Source organism: Castor canadensis, chromosome 3, assembly GCF_047511655.1.
Source record: "Castor canadensis chromosome 3, mCasCan1.hap1v2, whole genome shotgun sequence".
In the NCBI taxonomy this organism is placed as follows: domain Eukaryota; kingdom Metazoa; phylum Chordata; class Mammalia; order Rodentia; family Castoridae; genus Castor; species Castor canadensis.
In genome coordinates, this window is record NC_133388.1 from 117,501 (window position 1) to 135,000 (window position 17,500).

A 17,500-nucleotide genomic window follows, 5' to 3' on the forward strand; every position below is an offset into this window, starting at 1 on the left:
GGAATTGTCACTACGAATCCCCTCACCCATACTGAACGTGCACATCCTAATAAAAACACCCTCGATGGGAGGGAGGGAGCGGGAGGGACGGTCGGACGGACGGACTGAGAGAGTGAGAGAGATTATAAAGCATGCGGCTTGTACCCTACTTGGGAGGATAAAGTAGCAGCTCCTCAAGTGCTATCCCTTGCCATACGACTCACAGACTGAAATGACACGGGGCACCGTCCGTCCGTCCGTCCGTCCGTCCGAACGGAGGCCTTTCTGGCAACACAGCTTTGTGTTAACAAATTCGACCTGGACTTCTGTGTATTTGTAAAAAGCTGTTTCTTGACCGAGACCTCACCTTGTCCCCACTCTACCCCCAGATTCAGAGCATCGATCCGGCCGTGTGACACAGCATCCCTGCTTCTTTTCATCAGCATGAAATGGAACACAGGCGTTCTGCTCTCTCTTGAACCTGTCCTGCCTAGGAGGCTGTGGAGAGCTTTTAAATAGTACCGGTGGTTGTTTGGTTCTGATAAGATCCCACTGTGCTTAAATACTCTAAGAAAACCTGTGGATGGATAAGGAAGGGAGAAGATGGCAGCACTTCTTCATTTAAAACGAAGAAAATGAAATGATCGCAGTAACATTTCCTTATGTTCGCTGCACAGAATGAGTTCTGCTGTTATAAATTTGACGCCGGTTGTTTTTACAATTTAAGATCCCAACTTTTACTGCTATTTTTCCTACTCCAAAAAACACTTACAGCTTTTTCTCTAGGAACCTGATATTTGTGTAGTATGATTCACTGGAATGTTTTTCTTTGTGATGAAAGAGACGGGGGTGGAGGGACACGGGGACGGGGACGGGGACGGGGGAGGACGGGGGACGGGGGGACGGGGGGATGGACATAAGAAGGCGATGAGGGTGATTCTAACTCTGCTGGATTCATGTATTGAGTTTTCATTAGTTATTTTTACTAACATTATTTATTTAAAAATTTATATAAACTTATTAATTTATAAAAATAAATTTATTTATGTATTTACTACTGATTTGCAGTACGAGGGAGGGATCAGACCCAGAGCTTCCTCCTTGCTAGCATGCTAGGCAAACGCTCGACCGCTGAGCTACATCCCCAGCTGTAATCGTGCTGGTTCCACACAGGCTTTTCTTAAATGCAGATTTTGTCATAAAGTTGTTACCGAGTTTTACATTTTTTAGAAAGCATTAAGACGTTATTGATTTTTTTAAAGAAAAAAGTTCACTTTTTGGCTTATCCTATTTTGGCCCTTTCAGATCTCACACACACAGACACACACACACACTCACTCACTCACTCACTCTCTCTCCTTTGTATTTATTTTTCCTTCCTTCCTTCCTTCCTTCCTTCCTTCCTTCCTTCCTTCCTTCCTTCCTTCCTTCCATTTTGGTGCTGGCGGGTGGTACTGGGGCTTGAACTGAGGGCCTCATACTGCCAGCCTGTGGCATGGACAACGCTCTTGCCTCTACCCAGTCCAAAATCATCACCCCCGAGATGAATCCCCATTACCTACGCGTTGTGGGTGGTTGGGAAAGTCCAGTCGAGGATGCGTCTCCTCTTTCAGAGATTATAAAATGGAAGCTTTAGACGGCAGTGGAAAGTGGCTTACGGAGAGAGAGAACGAAAAGATGTGTTCACGTCACGTCTTTCTTGTCTCGCTTTGTGAACGTTTCCGGTGTTTTGTCACTGCTGGGTTTGTATTTGTGTGGTTGTTAGCTAGAGCTCCGATGGGTTGGATTTTTGAAGCGGGCGGTCGGTCGCTCGTGCGGACCGGCTGTGGAAGTTCAGGGGGACTCGCTCATCGGTGGATGTGCAGTACCGATGACTTGTTGATAGTTCCTTTAAATAAATACTTTTATTTGCTTAATCGTGATAAGGGGTAGGAAGAGGACAGGATTTCAGAGCTACCCTTTGTGAGTTTTCATTTAGATTCCTGGTGATAACTGGAATCTATTGTCACTTTAAAAAACAAAAAACAACCACAAAAAAAAAACTAGAGTCCAGAAAATATTTCTTGTGACCTGCTCTTTCACAAAGAATGCTTACTTTTGCTAACTGAGAGTTGCCGGGCGGTTAGAGTGACCGGGTCGTTTCAATAGAGACTGAAAAATAAAACTTCTACTTAGATCTTAGAAGCAAGGATAATGCTTAGGTTACTGTTATTTGTACTTTGAATCGTTTTCTCTCTGAGTTAAAACTCCTAAAAATGTATAAGCGTTATGCTACGCCACGCCAGTTTTACTCCCGGGCGGTAGTCTGTGTTCACACGGACGGACGGACGGACGGACGGACAGACGAGCTGAGGTGATTTTGATAAGACTTAGTGGCAAATGACCAGGCTGATCTGCTGTTTGAGTTTTCTCTTTAGTTTTTTTCTTGTCTTTTGGCCGAGCAAGGTCCGTCGATAAATGTCGCTCCTGTGCGTGTGTGCGTTAAACAAGATGTAGACGGCTCCTGTGCGAGATGCTGCATCATGAAAAGGAGCTCAAACCCCAGGTCCGGAAAGAAAAAATAAATAAATAAAGAGGGAACTCCATCTAATACAGCAGTAGTTTTGCTTGGCGACGATGAGCACACGTGTAGCACTTTGACAATATCTCTGAACTTTGGGGGGTGGAGGGGATGGGATGGGTACTGGGGTTTCATCTCGGGGCCTACACCTTAAGCCACTCCACCAGCCCTGTTTTCTGGAACTATTTGATTTGCCTGGGGCTGGATTTGAACTTGGATTCTCCTGATCTCTCCCTCCTGAGTAACTAGGATTACACACGTGAGCCACTGGTGCCTGGCTGATACCGCTGCTGAATTACTTAAACCTTTCTCGGCCCTAGAAAAAACTCCATTCGTTGGTTTCATCTTACAATGAGATGGTTGTAATGAATGAAAGTAGGCACCTGGTAACGCAGCAACCACGGGTGTTTGATTTGTCACTGACAGACGCCAAGTACCGAGTCCCCATTTTTCCAGTAATTTTCTTATAAGTTTTGGAATACGTGGACTCAGTGAGGAGTCACAACCTTAGCCGTGTATTAGAATGCCCTGCGGGACCTACGGCATAAAAAAAAAAAAAAAGCAATTTTTTTTTTTCTTTTTGTCATATTATTGTTGTGGTGTGGGGGACGGTAACATTGAAACCTCAAATTTCAAACTGGTGAAACAGGGAAAAGACACCTGCCTCTGTTTTCCCTTTACAAAACATCGAATTGCCACAGAGTCTGTTTGCAAATATGAGAATCATTCAACTCATAGCTACTTGATGATTGAGTATCTTTCTGGTATTTCTGTAATGTCTTTCTTTCTGTTTTCCCCTGGAGTGTGAACTCTATGTCAGCATTTCTTTAGGTATATGTATGTAATAAAAGGTACTTGACCTTCTTTATTTGGAAGGTAACTGCAATCTCCTTTGATTTTGTTTTGTTTCCTGAGCCACAAGCCCTTTGCTTTTCTTCTTTCTTTCTTTCTTTCTTTCTTTCAGTTTAGTGTACAGCGAGAGAGTTTGCTGAGATAGAAAAGAGTAAAGTGGGGACAGGGTTCCCCTCTTTTCTTTTCCAAATTTTAATACGGTTCTGTGTGTCTGCTTCGTTTTAGCTCCTTCACTGCCATAGCTGGGAGCAGGTGACTGCTTCTTGCCCTCTGCCTTCTCCTTGTCTGCTGATGATCCAGGTGTAAAGGTTATCTGTGCGGTGAACTTTAAACTTCACGCACACTGGCACCCTTTGGCTTGCTGTGAACGGGAAATCCTTGATTTCTTTGATTTGCTGAGGCATGAGCTAGCCTGGGCAAATAATTCCAGAGACCCCTCTTCTCCAAAATAACCATAGCGAACTGGACCGGAAGCCCAATTGCACTGAAGCGATTGGAGCGCAGAAGCACCGAGTTCCGACTCTAGTTCCCCTCCCCCGCTGACACACGAAGGCCCGCCATTTTCTGCCCTGGCCCGCCAGCCATCTTGTCCCCCGGCCACCCAGAAGAAGCACCACACCACACCACACCACACCACACCACACCCACCCAAAACAAACAAAAAGACAAAAACTCGGCTAGGGGCGTGGCTCAAGTAGTAGAGTTGTCTACCTGGTGAGCATGGGGCCCTGAGGTCAACTCTCTCTCTCTCTCTCTCTCTCTCTCTGTGTGTGTTTGTGCGCGCACGCGCGCGGCAGATGGCGGGGGGAGTGGGTGGGGGTGGGTGGGGGGAGATGAGGATAGCGGACGATTGCAAGCTTTAGGAAGAACGTACGCGTGCTCGTGGATTGGGAGAATCGGCGCAGTAAAAATGTCGGTACTCCCCAAAGTCATCTACGTGTTGGACGCGATTCCCATCAAAATTCCAATGACGTTCGTTAAAGAGATCGAAAGGCCCTGGGATCAATCCCCAGCACCACGAAAAAGCAAAAAGACAGAAATCATGGGAAGGCTTCAGTGGCTGGAATTTCAGAATCGTAAAGGCAAACTCAACTGATTTGCTGGTCTTGTGAGTTTAGCTAAAAACCTGAAATCACTGAACAAATCCACTTTTGCTCTGGAGCTGTGCCATTCCTTCTGGAAACTGCTATCCACATTAGCTATTCATATTTAAATTAGTTAAAAATAAGTGAAATTTAAAGTCCAGCTCCTTGGTTGTGCCAGTCACATCCCATGTGCTCAGGTGCCCATCACAGAGAAACCCTTCCGTCATCACAGAAAGTTCTGGAGTAAGGACTCAGCTCTATGGCGATGGCCTGGATTTTCCTAACCCCACCGGTTCTCTCGCAGATGAGAACCTGTGTGTATCCCCGTCACCTGTCGCTCCCATCGTGTGTGCAAACAGTCGGCCTTGCCGGAGCTGGTTCCCACTTGCTCCACAGTCAGAATACCACGAATCATGGTCCTGAATTAATTTAGAAATACCTAATCTGTGTTAGGAAAATTAAGGCAATTAGAGAAGTAGCCATGTTAACGTACCACTTAATGATATTCATAAGGACATTTTTATACATAAATTTACTTGAGGCAGTCAAACACGGATGTAGACATGTGGGCATGTGCTTCGTTTCACAGCTGCAAGAGCTAGGCTCACAGCTAACACTGGCCAGGACAGGACAGACCAGGAGTCACAGCAGAGACACCGGCCCCGTGGTTTTTTGGTTCATCCGTGTTTGTTTTTTGTGATGAGGACTTGCTATGCTTCCAAGGCTGGTTTCAAACCTGGATCCTCCTGCTGTGGCCTCCTAAGTAACTGGAATTGCAAGCACTTGCCTCGTTCAGATCTTGAGGCTGCCTCAGGACCCATTTCCTGGTGAAGCCTGGTATCTTCCTCTGCGAGGATTCATGGTCCAACTACTCACACGTGAAGTGAGTCCCGGCAGAGAGGATGAGCCAGTCAAGGCCACTGACAAGCCACAAAACTGAAAATCGTCCTTGATTCTCTCAAATCACAGAAAGAGCTGGAGAGTGGTGCAGCAAGCCACAGGTGTAGGCTTCGGGGTGAGTCAGGTTTGGGTCCTGCCCTTCCTTTTTGATCGTGGGCCACTCTTCTTAACCTCCCTGTCTCCAGTCTCCTCATCCTCAGCATGGGAAGCGTGGAAAAAATTATACGGCCACACCATGGACTATCCTGGAGTCATTTACATCAATGTTACAAAAGAGTCTTTATTTTCACAGAACTCATTTAGTTGGTAAAATGTGCTACAACTCACTACACATGCTCTAACCCAATTTTAACAAAATACATGTAAACATACGTGCACGTGTCCCAAGGAAAACAATGCTGGGCAATACAGGTCGAAATGTCAATAAGATAAAATGATAGGCAACATTCCTTTATTTCTGCAGGTGACTTGAAAAAATAAAAGAATTTTTCTACAGACTGTCCAGAGCCTTTAAATTGACCATTTTCTGGCTTTACTCGTGCAGAATATTTTCCCTCACAGTCTGAAGCACTCTTTCTTGCAAGTTAACACGCATGAACTCCAGAGTTAAATACCACATAGCAGTACAGGAAGAAGTCACAAGGTTTCTGCAAGAGATCGAAAAATCTACCGTGAGATTTATATGGAAACACAAGAGGCCGCGGATAGCCGAGGCGACACTCAGCCAAAAGAACGATGCAGGAGGTATCACGGTACCTGACTTCAAACTGTATCACAAGGCAATAACGATAAAAACAGCCCGGTACTGGCACAAAAACAGACACGAAGACCAGTGGAACAGAACAGAGGACCCGGATACGAAGTCACACGACTATCACCGACTTGTCTTTGACAAAGGCGCTAAGAATATACGATGGAGAGATAGCAGCCTCTTCGACAAAAACTGCTGGGAAGACTGGTTAGCGGTCTGCAAAAAAACTGAAGCTAGATCCATGTCTATCACCCTATACCAAGATTAACTCAAAATGGATCAAGGATCTTAATATCAGACCCCAAACTCTAAAGCTGGTACAGGAAAGAGTAGGAAGTACTCTGGAGTTAGTAGGTATAGGTAAGAACTTTCTCAACGAAACCCCAGCAGCACAGCAACTGAGAGATAGCATAGATAAATGGGACCTCATAAAACTAAAAAGCTTCTGTTCGTCAAAAGCGATGGTCTCTAAACTGAAGAGAACACCCACAGAGTGGGAGAAAATAGTTGCCAACTATACATCAGACAAAGGACTGATGATAACCAGAATATATAGGGAACTTAAAAAACTAAATTCCCCCAAAACTAATGAACCAATAAAGAAATGGGCAAGTGAACTACACAGAACTTTCTCAAAAGGAGAAATTCAAATGGCCAAAAAGACACATGAAAAAATGCTCACCGTCTCTAGCGATAAAGGAAATGCAAATTAAAACCACACTGAGATTCCACCTCACCCCTGTCAGAACAGCCAACGTCATCGCCAACACCACCGACAACGGGTGTCGGCGAGGATGCGGGGGGGGGGGGTGAAAGGAACCCTCGTACGCTGTTGGTGGGGATGTAGACTAGTACGACCGCTCTGGAAAAAAATTTGGAGGCTACTTAAAAAGCTTGACCTCGATCTACCGTTTGATCCGGCAATACCGCTCTTGGGGCTATACCCAAAAGACTGTGAAAAGGGATGACTCCAGAGGCACCTGCACACCCGTGCTTATTGCGGCACTATTCACAATAGCCGAGTTATGGAAACAGCCAAGATGCCCCACCGCTGACGAATGGATTAAGAAAACGTGGTATCTATACACGATGGAATCGTATGCAGCCGTGAAGAAGAACGAAATGTTATCATTCGCTGGTAATTGGATGGAACTGGAGAACATCATTCTGAGTGAGGTTAGCCTGGCTAACGATGAAATACAGGAGAGGACAGATAAATGCACAAATTGGAAAGTGGCTACAGATGAAAGGTCTGCTGAGGGCTCAGAGGATGACTAGATGGGAAGACACATTCATTTCCCACTTGACTCTGGACAGTTAAGCTCTTATACCTTGGGGTTTTTTGCCAGTGACTCCTTTAGCATAGGGGTCTGAGGTCAGAGCTGTCATGTGCCTTCTATGCTTTGCCAGACTCCTTGTCTTCTATTCTGGCCTGTTAAACTTGATCCCCTTTTCTTGTCAGTGGGGAATCTGGTATTTTGTTATGAAGGTTTCTTGAAGAGATTATTATTATTATTATTATTATTATTATTATTATTTTTTTTTGCAATTAATCACATTTAGGATAGAGTACCTACACAGCAAATTAAAGGACCCAGAAAGCTGAATTCAGTAATGACCTAGGTACACCAAACATTGAATTTGGGAAATCAAGGGCTGGGATCAAGAGGGGAGTTGGAAGTAGTGCTATGTAGAATGGTTTGACAAAGGGAACACTATGTTCTCTGCCTTTGCTCATACAGCAGGTGTTATAACTGACTTGTCTTCAGTCATGGTGCTTTGAGCCTCATGTATTTTTGTATTTTGACCCCACAGGTGTGGTCTGGTTTACTTAGAGGAAATGGGCATAAGAACAAACCTTTTGCCTTTATGGTGACATCTAGACAGACGACTGTTGTTAGAAGGGACTATGGTTTTCTCAATTTTCCCTGCCGGACAGGGTCTGTAACGACACTTAGTATAACCCTAACGCATGGCAACTGGATAGTAAACGGTTTTCTAGTTCCATTGCTGTCTATCGCCTAAGTGGACTTTCGTTTGAAATTCTTCAGTTGTCGTAATCTCTTCAAATGTTGAAGAATTAGGAATGAGTCGTGCTGTCAAATGCTCTGAAAGGGATGCGAGGCAGCAATTGCCATGTAAAGTTTTTTTTTTCCACGTTGGGGATCAGACCCGGGGCCTTGCGCACGCTAGGCAAGCACACTCTACCACCGAGCTGTACCCCCGCCCATCATTGTCTTCCTGGTTCGTTTCTAACTCTATGAATGAATTCTAGATTTTCCCCGAAACTAAGTTGAATCTGTTCCAAAATGAAACAGGCTTCTCAGTCAGGGACATACCTACTTCTTCCCAGTCTGCCTTTTGCTTAAAAGCACCAAGCAGAGACATTATTTCCCTTTGCTATACTGTGATCCCTACATTATTAAGAAACCAAAAGATCACTGAAAGAAGGCTGGCAGAATGCATGAGTGTTTCATTAGGGGAGAAAAGATCAAGTGACAGTGTCAGTTTTTTTCCGCTTCTCACTTCGTGAGCTGAGTGAAAAGCATGAAAATTCAAAAAAAAAAAAGACCAAAAATCGTATGTTCTCCCTCATATGTGGACATTAGATTAGATCAAGGGCAGACTCAACAATGGGATTGGACTTTGAGCACATGATAAAAGCGAGAGCACACAAGGGAGGGGTGAGGATAGGTAAGACACCTAAAAAACTAGCTAGCATTTGTTGCCCTTAACGCAGAGAAACTAAAGCAGATACCTTAAAAGCAACTGAGGCCAATAGGAAAAGGGGAACAGGAACTAGAGAAAAGGTGAGATCGAAAAGAATTAACCTAGAAGGTAACACACACGCACAGGAAATCGATGTGAGTCGACTCCCTGTATAGCTATCCTTATCTCAACCCACAAAAGCCCTTGTTCCTTCCTGTTATTGCTTATCCTTTCTCTACAACAAAATTAGAAATAAGGGCAAAATAGTTTCTGCTGGGTATTGAGGGGGTGGGGGGGAGAGGGAGGGGGCGGGGGCAGGGGGGAGAAATGACCCAAGCCTTGTATGCACCTATGAATAATAAAAAAAAAAAGAAGAAGAAAGAACATATGCTCAGCTTTAGTACAGCCAGGGTTGTGTGGTGTCCCCGAGAAGGCCAGGGATCCATCTGCAGCCGATATTCTCCTGCGACCTGGCCTCGGCCCCTGGAAAGTAGTTACGATGGGGGGCGGGGGGGGGGCGGGGGGGAGAGCATCTGGCTGCTGAAAACTGAAGCAAGCTTGAGCCCCTGAATGTAAATCCCAGTCAGTCCCAACGACGACGACGACGACAGTAATAGTAATTCAAAATATATTTGGGAGGAAGGGCAATGTGGTGTGGCTGTGGTGTAGGCAGAGCCCCTGCCTAGCAAGAGCAAAGCCTTAAGTTTAATCCTATGTTAGTATTTGGGCTGGCGAGTGGCTCAGGTGGTACTGTGCCTACCCTGAGTTCAAACCCCAGTACTACAAATAAATACGTGTGCATATGTGTGCTTCTGCGTGTGTGACATACGTATCTATCTTATCTATCTATCTATCTATCTATCTATTTATCTATGTGTCCATATATGGAACTTAAAAACATTTTATGTGTGAAGTGCAAAAAAATATACAATGTACATGTATGTAAAGTGAAAAGAATTTTTTGAAACTTACTCTATTGCCTGATGATTCCCTCACTCCTCTTATGGGAAGGATTTTTCTCCCACCCCTGGTGAAATACCATACCACTGAATTTGCTCAAGCTTCACCTATTTATTTATTTATTTATTTCATTTTTTTTCCTTTTATTTATTTAAATCGGGGGGGGGGCGGGGTGAGACCGGGGTTTGAATTCAGGGCCTCCTGCTCACCAAGCAGAGGTTCAACCTGTACCACTTGAACCACAACCCCGGTCCTTGTAAAGGTGGGAGTATAATGGAAGGGTCTCTGATTTTCTCCCCCTTCCGATTCTCATTGACTACATTTACGTCCTGTCATCTGATACGCTTGGGGGTGTAAAAAAGAAAAAAGCCTATGCTTTCCTTCAGGGAAAGGATGTGAAAACCTTATGTTCCTTTTCTACCGTTGATTCTAACTATAGGGAGGTGACAATTCACCGTTCACCAGAAAATGGTGTCATCTTCCAATATTTAATTTATTTCTCAAATTGAATGTGGAATAGTAATTCTTCTAAGAACTGGAAGTCCCCCCTGGAGTTACGTGGTGACAGCCTACACAGTTTCCTCAGAGATCCTGTCTCAAAAAACCAAAACCAAGCCCCTCTTCCATCATGTCATTCTAATTGTTGTAGCTTGAAGGAAGTCACTTTATGTCTTGGTAACTCCATGTCCTGATGAAAATAACAGCGGTTTCACGATTGGGTTTTGTTGGGGGGGGGAAGCAGAGAAGGTGGGGGAGTGCGTGTCTCCCATCTCAGGGAATAGGTCGGTTCAAGATGGGAGGCCTCTGTACGGGGCAAGGGAACAGGCATTCCATAAGAGATGTGTTTTCGGAAACAAAAGAAACACAGAGTCTCACTCACGTTGGACCTGGTCTAGAAAAAAGCTAGTCCTCTGAGTCTGAGAGGCAGTCAGTGGGACGGGGATTAGGGTTAGGGTTAGGGTTAGGGTTAGGGTTAGACATTCCTAGATGTGGGCTGGAGTATCTTCTGCTTAAGTGGGAGTCCCTGTGCTGATGTGACAGACGTGTAGCAGACTCTCCGAGTAGTTTACAGATGAGCAGGCACAGAGGGTCTCTGTGTAGAGATGTGATCTTAATAGAAAAAGTGGGAGCTGGCGGAGTGACTCAAGTGTCAGAGTGCCTGCCTAGCAAGCTTGTGTTTCTGAGTTCAAACTCCAGTACCACCAAAAAAAAAAAAAAAATTGCTTTAACAGAAAAAAGGAGCTGGAGCTGGTCGGGCTGTAAGAAAGGCATGGGTGTTTTTTGGTGGTTGCTGCCGCATGTTATGTATGTCTGTACGTATGTTCGGTGTTTTGTGTATTTATTTATTTAATCTTTATTGTTTGGCAGGACAGGAATTTGAACTCACTTCAAATGGACTTGCTTCCTAATTTTTGGGGGGTTTCTTTTTTGGCAATACTGGGGATTGATCTCAGGATGGTAGCGGCCTGGCCTCCTCGTTCCTTAGATGCACACCATAGGGAAGGTGCTCTAGTGCCTGGATGACGGGAGTGTACCACAAATGGTTTGGATTTGGATGGCTGTTTCTCTCCAGAAAAGTTGTTGGCTATCTGCAGTAAGCTACCTAACTGCTGGTTTGAACTACTGCTGGTTTGAACTACTGCTGGTTTGAACTACTGCCTCCGGCCCTCTTTTTATCTTCTTCTTTCTCATTTTTTGGTTTGTTTTTGTGTGCTACTGAGGTTTGAACTCAGGGCCTCCTTCTTGCTAGGCAGCCCTTAATTATTGTATTGAAAGAATCTCATTTCCAAATTGCTGTCCGTGATACACAGCCCGAAATGAAAACAAACTTTTCTTCTATGTGGAAAACAAAGCACTAAGCAGATCCAAAAGCTCTTTTTTCTTTTCTTTTCTTTTTTTTTTTTGGGCTATCCTCCGGTATGGGGATGGAACCCAGGGCCTCGTGAACTGAACGCTAGGCCAGCTGTCCCCAGCCCCAACCCCCCAGCACTGTTTTGTTTATTTATGTCTTTATTCATGTTCTTGTTCATTTCTGTATGTATTTATGTAGCTGCCTATCGGTGCTGGGGTTTGAACTGATGGCCTTGTGCTTGCTAGAGAGGCACTCTGCCACATGAGCCGCAACCCTCCGTTCTGAAGGATTTTTAAAAATTTTCTTCTTTTAAGCATACATCTTAAACAAAACCGAGGAATCCATAAACCGTGATCTAGGGTCAGTTCAGTGTCTCGTCCAGCCAACTCTGCTTTTGCAGGAAGTCCTGAGGTACATAGGTGGGGCTTTTAACAGCTTTCAATGGGTCTCTTTTTGTCTTTGCTGTGACTCGATTTGCAAGACAAAGACGGCTGCCTCTCCGTGCCAGAAGAACTGGTTGGAACCCCCTCCCCCACGCGCTATCACCGGTGTGACCTTTCCGACAGGCCTGGGACTCTCTAAGCAGGCCGTCTGTCACTGAGTGCCATCCGCAGTCCCTTTTCTACTTTGTAAACCAAGTTCTGAGCTCCTTTTCACAAGTGCTCCTCTCTTACAAACCGTGCCTTTTGTTCCAGCCTTTGCCCTTGGGCGGGAAAACCCGCCCGGGAGGAGCCCCTCCCTTGAGCGAGCTCTCGCTTGCTGGCGTCCTAAGCGGTTCTCTCCCGCCATCTCCCGGTGAAATAGGGCAAGGACAGCAGGACGCCCGAGCGTGGGCCCTCTGCTGAGTCTGAGGGCTGTTGTGGGCCTCCGAGGCGGGCCAGGGCTCCCCTTCGTGGCAAAAGACCTAACTCCAGAGAAAATCTCTCACCTGTGAGGAGGAGGGAGGAGGGAGGGAGGGAGGGAGGGAGAAAGGTAAACAGAAAGTTCAGAGAGAGAGGAGAGAGGCAGAGAGAAGATAAGAGGTAGAGGAGAAAGGGAGGTAGAGTCTCTCTCTCTCTCTCTCTCTCTCTCTCTCTCTCTCTCTCCCTCCCTCTCTCTCTCAACTCTCTCTCTACTTCTGTTTCCGTTTACATTTCTCTCTCTCCCTCCCTCCCTCTCTCTCCCTCCTTTCCTCTCTCTGTCTCTACCTCTCTCTTAACTCTCTCTACCTCTCTCTCCACTTAGTTCTTTCTTAGCTCACTCTGCATTTCTGTCTACTTCTCTAACTCTTTATCTCTCTCTTTGTATTCCTCTCTCTCTCTCTCTCTCTCTCTCTCTCTCTCTCCCTCTCTCTGCCTCCCTCCCTCCCTCCCTCCGTCCTTCTTCCCTCCCTCCTTCCTTTCTCCCTTCCTCCCTTCTTTTCAGCTTTGCTGGGAACCTGAAAGTGTTCTCAAAACATAACTCTGTTTGAATAAAGGAGCTCCCCTCTCACTCCTGGCCGTGCCTGCCAGCCAGGTGACACCTACAGGAGCCTCCTCCCCATTTCCTTTGGTGTATCTGGTGTATCCTCTGTAACTATTTCTTGATGGGTAACGTGATGGGGGTTCCATCTGACATCCTGAAGTCATAACTCTCTCTGATGTTCCTGATGTGAATTTATACCAGCTATGTTCCATAAAACACAAATGCGACACACTGTATATAGCTCAAACTACACCCCATTGTACTTTCAGATGTCACGAGCATTCTGTCTGAATGCATCATGCGTCTAAAATCATAGAGTCAGAGTCGTAGTTATTTTGACACACTACCTTCTTAAATCACGTAGGAAAAAAAAAAAAAGCAGGCATTTGATGTTTAGACCGACAGACCAAACCCTGTGTGGATGCTGGACAAGTGGAGCTTCCCGAGTGCTCTGTGGAGGCCACACACGGCCAATGTATTCCCAACAGCACCCCAGCCGGTGCCAGGGCCCGACTTGATATTCCCGGGCGGGGGCGGGCCGGGCCCCCGGTTCTCATCGTTCCCTGTCAGAGGAGGCTCTCTCGTGTCGTGTCGTGTTCGTGTCACTGTGACCCCCACTGATGCTGTGTGGTGAGGAGCTGAGAGGCGCTGTCCTTTACGTGTATCTGCGCGACGGCGGCGGCGGCGGCGGCGGCGGCGGCGGGGTTCTTTTCTTCTTCCCTGTCAAACAGGGACACAGGGGAGGGAGGGGATGTGAAGTGAGTGACACCGAGGACCCGGGAAGGGACAGGGACACGGGAGGGAGGGGGGGGTGCGATTTTGCAGACGAGGAGAGTGAAGTTGAAACCGCTATCAGATCCTGAACTGCTGGAAACAGCAGCATCCCCGGAGAGTCCTCCTGGGCTTCTGTCTGGACAGGGCGGGACAGATGGACTCTGTGCGTGTGGGGGGGGGGGGGCGGGGGGGGCGGGGAAGAAGCGCTGTCTGTACACCTCTGGGTCCGGTTTCCTTTTTGAACTCCTCTCTGGGGTCTCCCAAGGCCCTTGCCGCTTCTCTTTCTCTCGTCGCTGCCCGCCGTGAATTCACAAGCCTCACGAAGGAAGGGGCAGTTTTGACTTCCTCGGGGCTGCCCTGTCAGGGATGGGACGATTTCCAAGGTCCCGGGGCGTCACCTAGCGGACGCTGCGTGGAACGAATGTGGGGTGGGATGAGAAGCCACGGCCGGGATCTGACTCCTGGGAGGTCTCGGGGTGAGTGGGGTGTGGAGTCGGTTGTCAGGCGGACTTTCTGTATGAATCGGTCCCGGCGTCGTGGACCTTGGACTGTCTGTCTGTCATGTCTCGGAGAAAGAGCCGCTCGTTTCGTTTCCCCCCTGTGTTCTCCAGATGGGGCCGTTGGGCTCAAGGAGGTGTCTGTCCCTCGGTCCTCCCGTGGTTTGTTTGGCTTTCGCGGCCGGAGGCCCGCCCGGCCCTCGGAGAGGTTGTTTTTTTTTTGAAACTCAGACAGACATGCTCTCCTCCTCCTCCTCCTCCTCCTCCTCCTCCTCCTCCTGACTGGACTAGCGAATCTGCCTGCTCTGGAGCACACGGTTAAACTTACTAGGCAGGCGCTCCACCCCTTGATCGGCTCCGCCACCCCCACGATCCTGAGGCCCCAAAGATCAACACCTCTCTCCCCGGCCGCCCGCGCGGAGCGCAGCCCGAGACGCGAAGCCGCGGCGGGATCGATCCTGGCGTGTTCTGTGACTCGGGTGCCGGGAAGGACCTGACCTGCCGTCACGGTCTCGGCGGAGTCAGTCCCCTCCCGCCCCCGACTCGGCTGGCTGTCAGGCGGACGGACTTTGTGTGTCAATCGGTCCCGGGGTCGTGGACCTAGCTGGGTCTGTGTGTCTCGGAGCAAGAGCCTCTCGTTTCCTCCCGTTTTTCTCCGGGAGGGGCCGATGGGTTCCCTCAGCTGTCCTTCCCGTGGTTTGTTTCGCTTTCGCGGCCGGAGCCCGCCCGGCCCCCGGCACGCCGCTGGCTTTCCTCTTTTCTTTTGTTTTTAGGCGCCCGGGGCTGGCGGCCGAGGGTGGGAGCGAGGGCGGGGAGGATGGCGAGAGCCCAGCGGAGCGCCTCTCCGTGTGATTTTTTTTTTTTTCCACGTCCCCTCCGGGTCTGGGAGTCGGGCGGGCGAGCGATCCCGTGGAAGTGCAAGTGGAGTTGAAGGCGAGCGCCACCTGGCGGCCGCTTTTATATAGCAGGCATCCCTTTGACTTCCGCGGCCGGGCCAAGGGATGACGTGTGGCCGTGGTGAGCCGGGCAGAGTCCCGGCTGCTCCGGGGAGCCGGGCGGCCCTGCGGCCGCGGTGGCGCGGTGGCGCTGCGTCGCCTGTCTGTCGTAGTTTGGACCTGCGGGTTCGCGGGAGGGCAGGCTGTCGCCGCGCTCCCGGGCTCCGCGTCTGCTGGTGCGGCTGGTCCGGGACTTTCCGGAGAGCTCTTCCGCGAGCGGAGGCCTAGCGGACGGAGCGAGCCCGAGCCTTGGGGGCTGGAGTTGGGACGGGGCCGCTCGGCCGCCGGCCGGCCCTGGCTCCTCGGGAGTCAGGGACCGGTCCCCGGGTAGGCGGTCGCCCGGCGCAGACGCGGCCTCGCCCGCCCGCGTGCCCTCGCGCGGTCCGTTCGTCGGAGGTGCCTGCCGCGGGTGAGTCCCCCCCCGCCCCCCGCTCCGCGTTCCGCTCACCGGCCGGGGAAGGTGTGCCCGGCCCGCTACGGCTCTCGAGTCGTCGCCGGGGTCCCTTTCTGCCCCCAGAGGGGTCGACCAGCTATCCCTGTGGGCTCCGGTCGTGTCTCTGATGGGGACGTCCTGGACACGGGTGGCCGGGACTCGGTTCCGGGAGGCCGCCGTCACCGGTGGACTCGCCCCGCTTCCGGGCACGCACTTTTAGCTTGGCGACGCGGGCGTTTTGTACCTGCAGGTAAGTGCTGACACGCTGTCCCTCGGTGGTTGTCGCCGAGGGGTGGACGGAGCCGCTCTCCTCGGACGCCCGTCTCTGTGGCTTTTCTGCCGCCCTCCGCGCGCTTCGGGAGCCCGTCGTGCCGGCGCGCAGGCTCTTTGGACGTCCGAGTGCTCCGATCTCGAGGCCGCCTCCGGGTTCCGACATCGACGGCGACCCGGAGGTGTTCGGTGTGGCGGGCGGACGAGGCGCCGGCCGGGGGCCCTCTGCTCCCCGCGCGCTTCCCGCCACGGGCCTCGGTGAGGCGGCGTTTGGGACAACCCGACTTTTCCGTGGACTTTGGCGGGGCCCCGGTGCCCCTTTGCGTGTCAGGCGTTCCCGTGCTGCTGGGTTTGTCCGTCGCTCTCACCCGGGGGGGTTCGGGGAGCGGGCGAGGCTTTTTAAAGTTGGGCTTCTTTCTGGTGGCTGTCCTCGCCTGCCTTTTCCTACCCCGGCCTCTACCGGCTGCTTTTCCTTTTTTTTTTTTTTTTTTTTTTTTTTTTTTTTGGTTATCTGAGCGAGGGGCTGTTTCTGTAAGACCGGCCCTGCCACCGCCCCGGCCTCCCGAGTGCTGGTTCCCCGCGCTTTCTGTGTTTTTGTTTTTTTTTGATTTGTTTGGGGCTCTCTCCCGCATTCGCGTGCTTGGGCCATCCCGAGGCTGCTCACGAGTGCTGGGATACGGCGGGCGTGCGCCACCCGCGCTCGACTCTCCCCCCTTCCCCCTTTTTTGGCCTTTTACGAGGGGGTTGCCTTTTCCCGAGGCGTTTCTTCCTGCTCGGCTGCTGTTTTGGTTTTGTCTCGTGTTTTGAAACTCAGGCTCGCTTTTGTCTTTCCCGACTCGGCGCCCTGCCCTCCCGGGTGGCGGGGTCTGGCCGTTTTCGCCTCCCTTCTCGCGATCGATGTGGTGACGTGGTGCTCTCCCCGGGCCGGGCCTAAGCCGCGCCAGGCGAGGGACGGACATTCACTGCGAATGGGACCGCTCTTCTCGTGCTGCCAGCGGGCCCCTCGCTTCTCCGCCCCACCTGCCGGTGGTGTGCGGAAGGCAGGGGTGCGGTATCCGGCCTGACCTTCGCCTTCCCCGCCCTCTCCTCGTGGTCGGGGACCCAGACGTGCGGGAGAGGGGATCACCCCTCCCGCGCCCTGGTGCCTTGGCGGTGGGTCGGCCCCTCCCCGCGGTGGGGCAGGGGCCCGCGTTTCCCCCGCCGTGCCGCGCGTCCTCCTCGGGCGCGCGAGCCGCGTTCCGTGCGTCGTCGGCCCTTCGCGGTGCTCCTGGAGCGCTCCGGGTCGACTCGAGGTGCCCGAGGCTGAGCGGTGGTGCCGTTCCCGTGTCCCCCGGTGTCTCTGCTCCGGTCGCCGCTGTGGCGGGGCTGCCCCGTCCGCGTTGGCGGGCTTCTCGAGGCCATCGGCCAGAGAAAAGGGGGGTCGAGGCGGTGAGAGAGAGG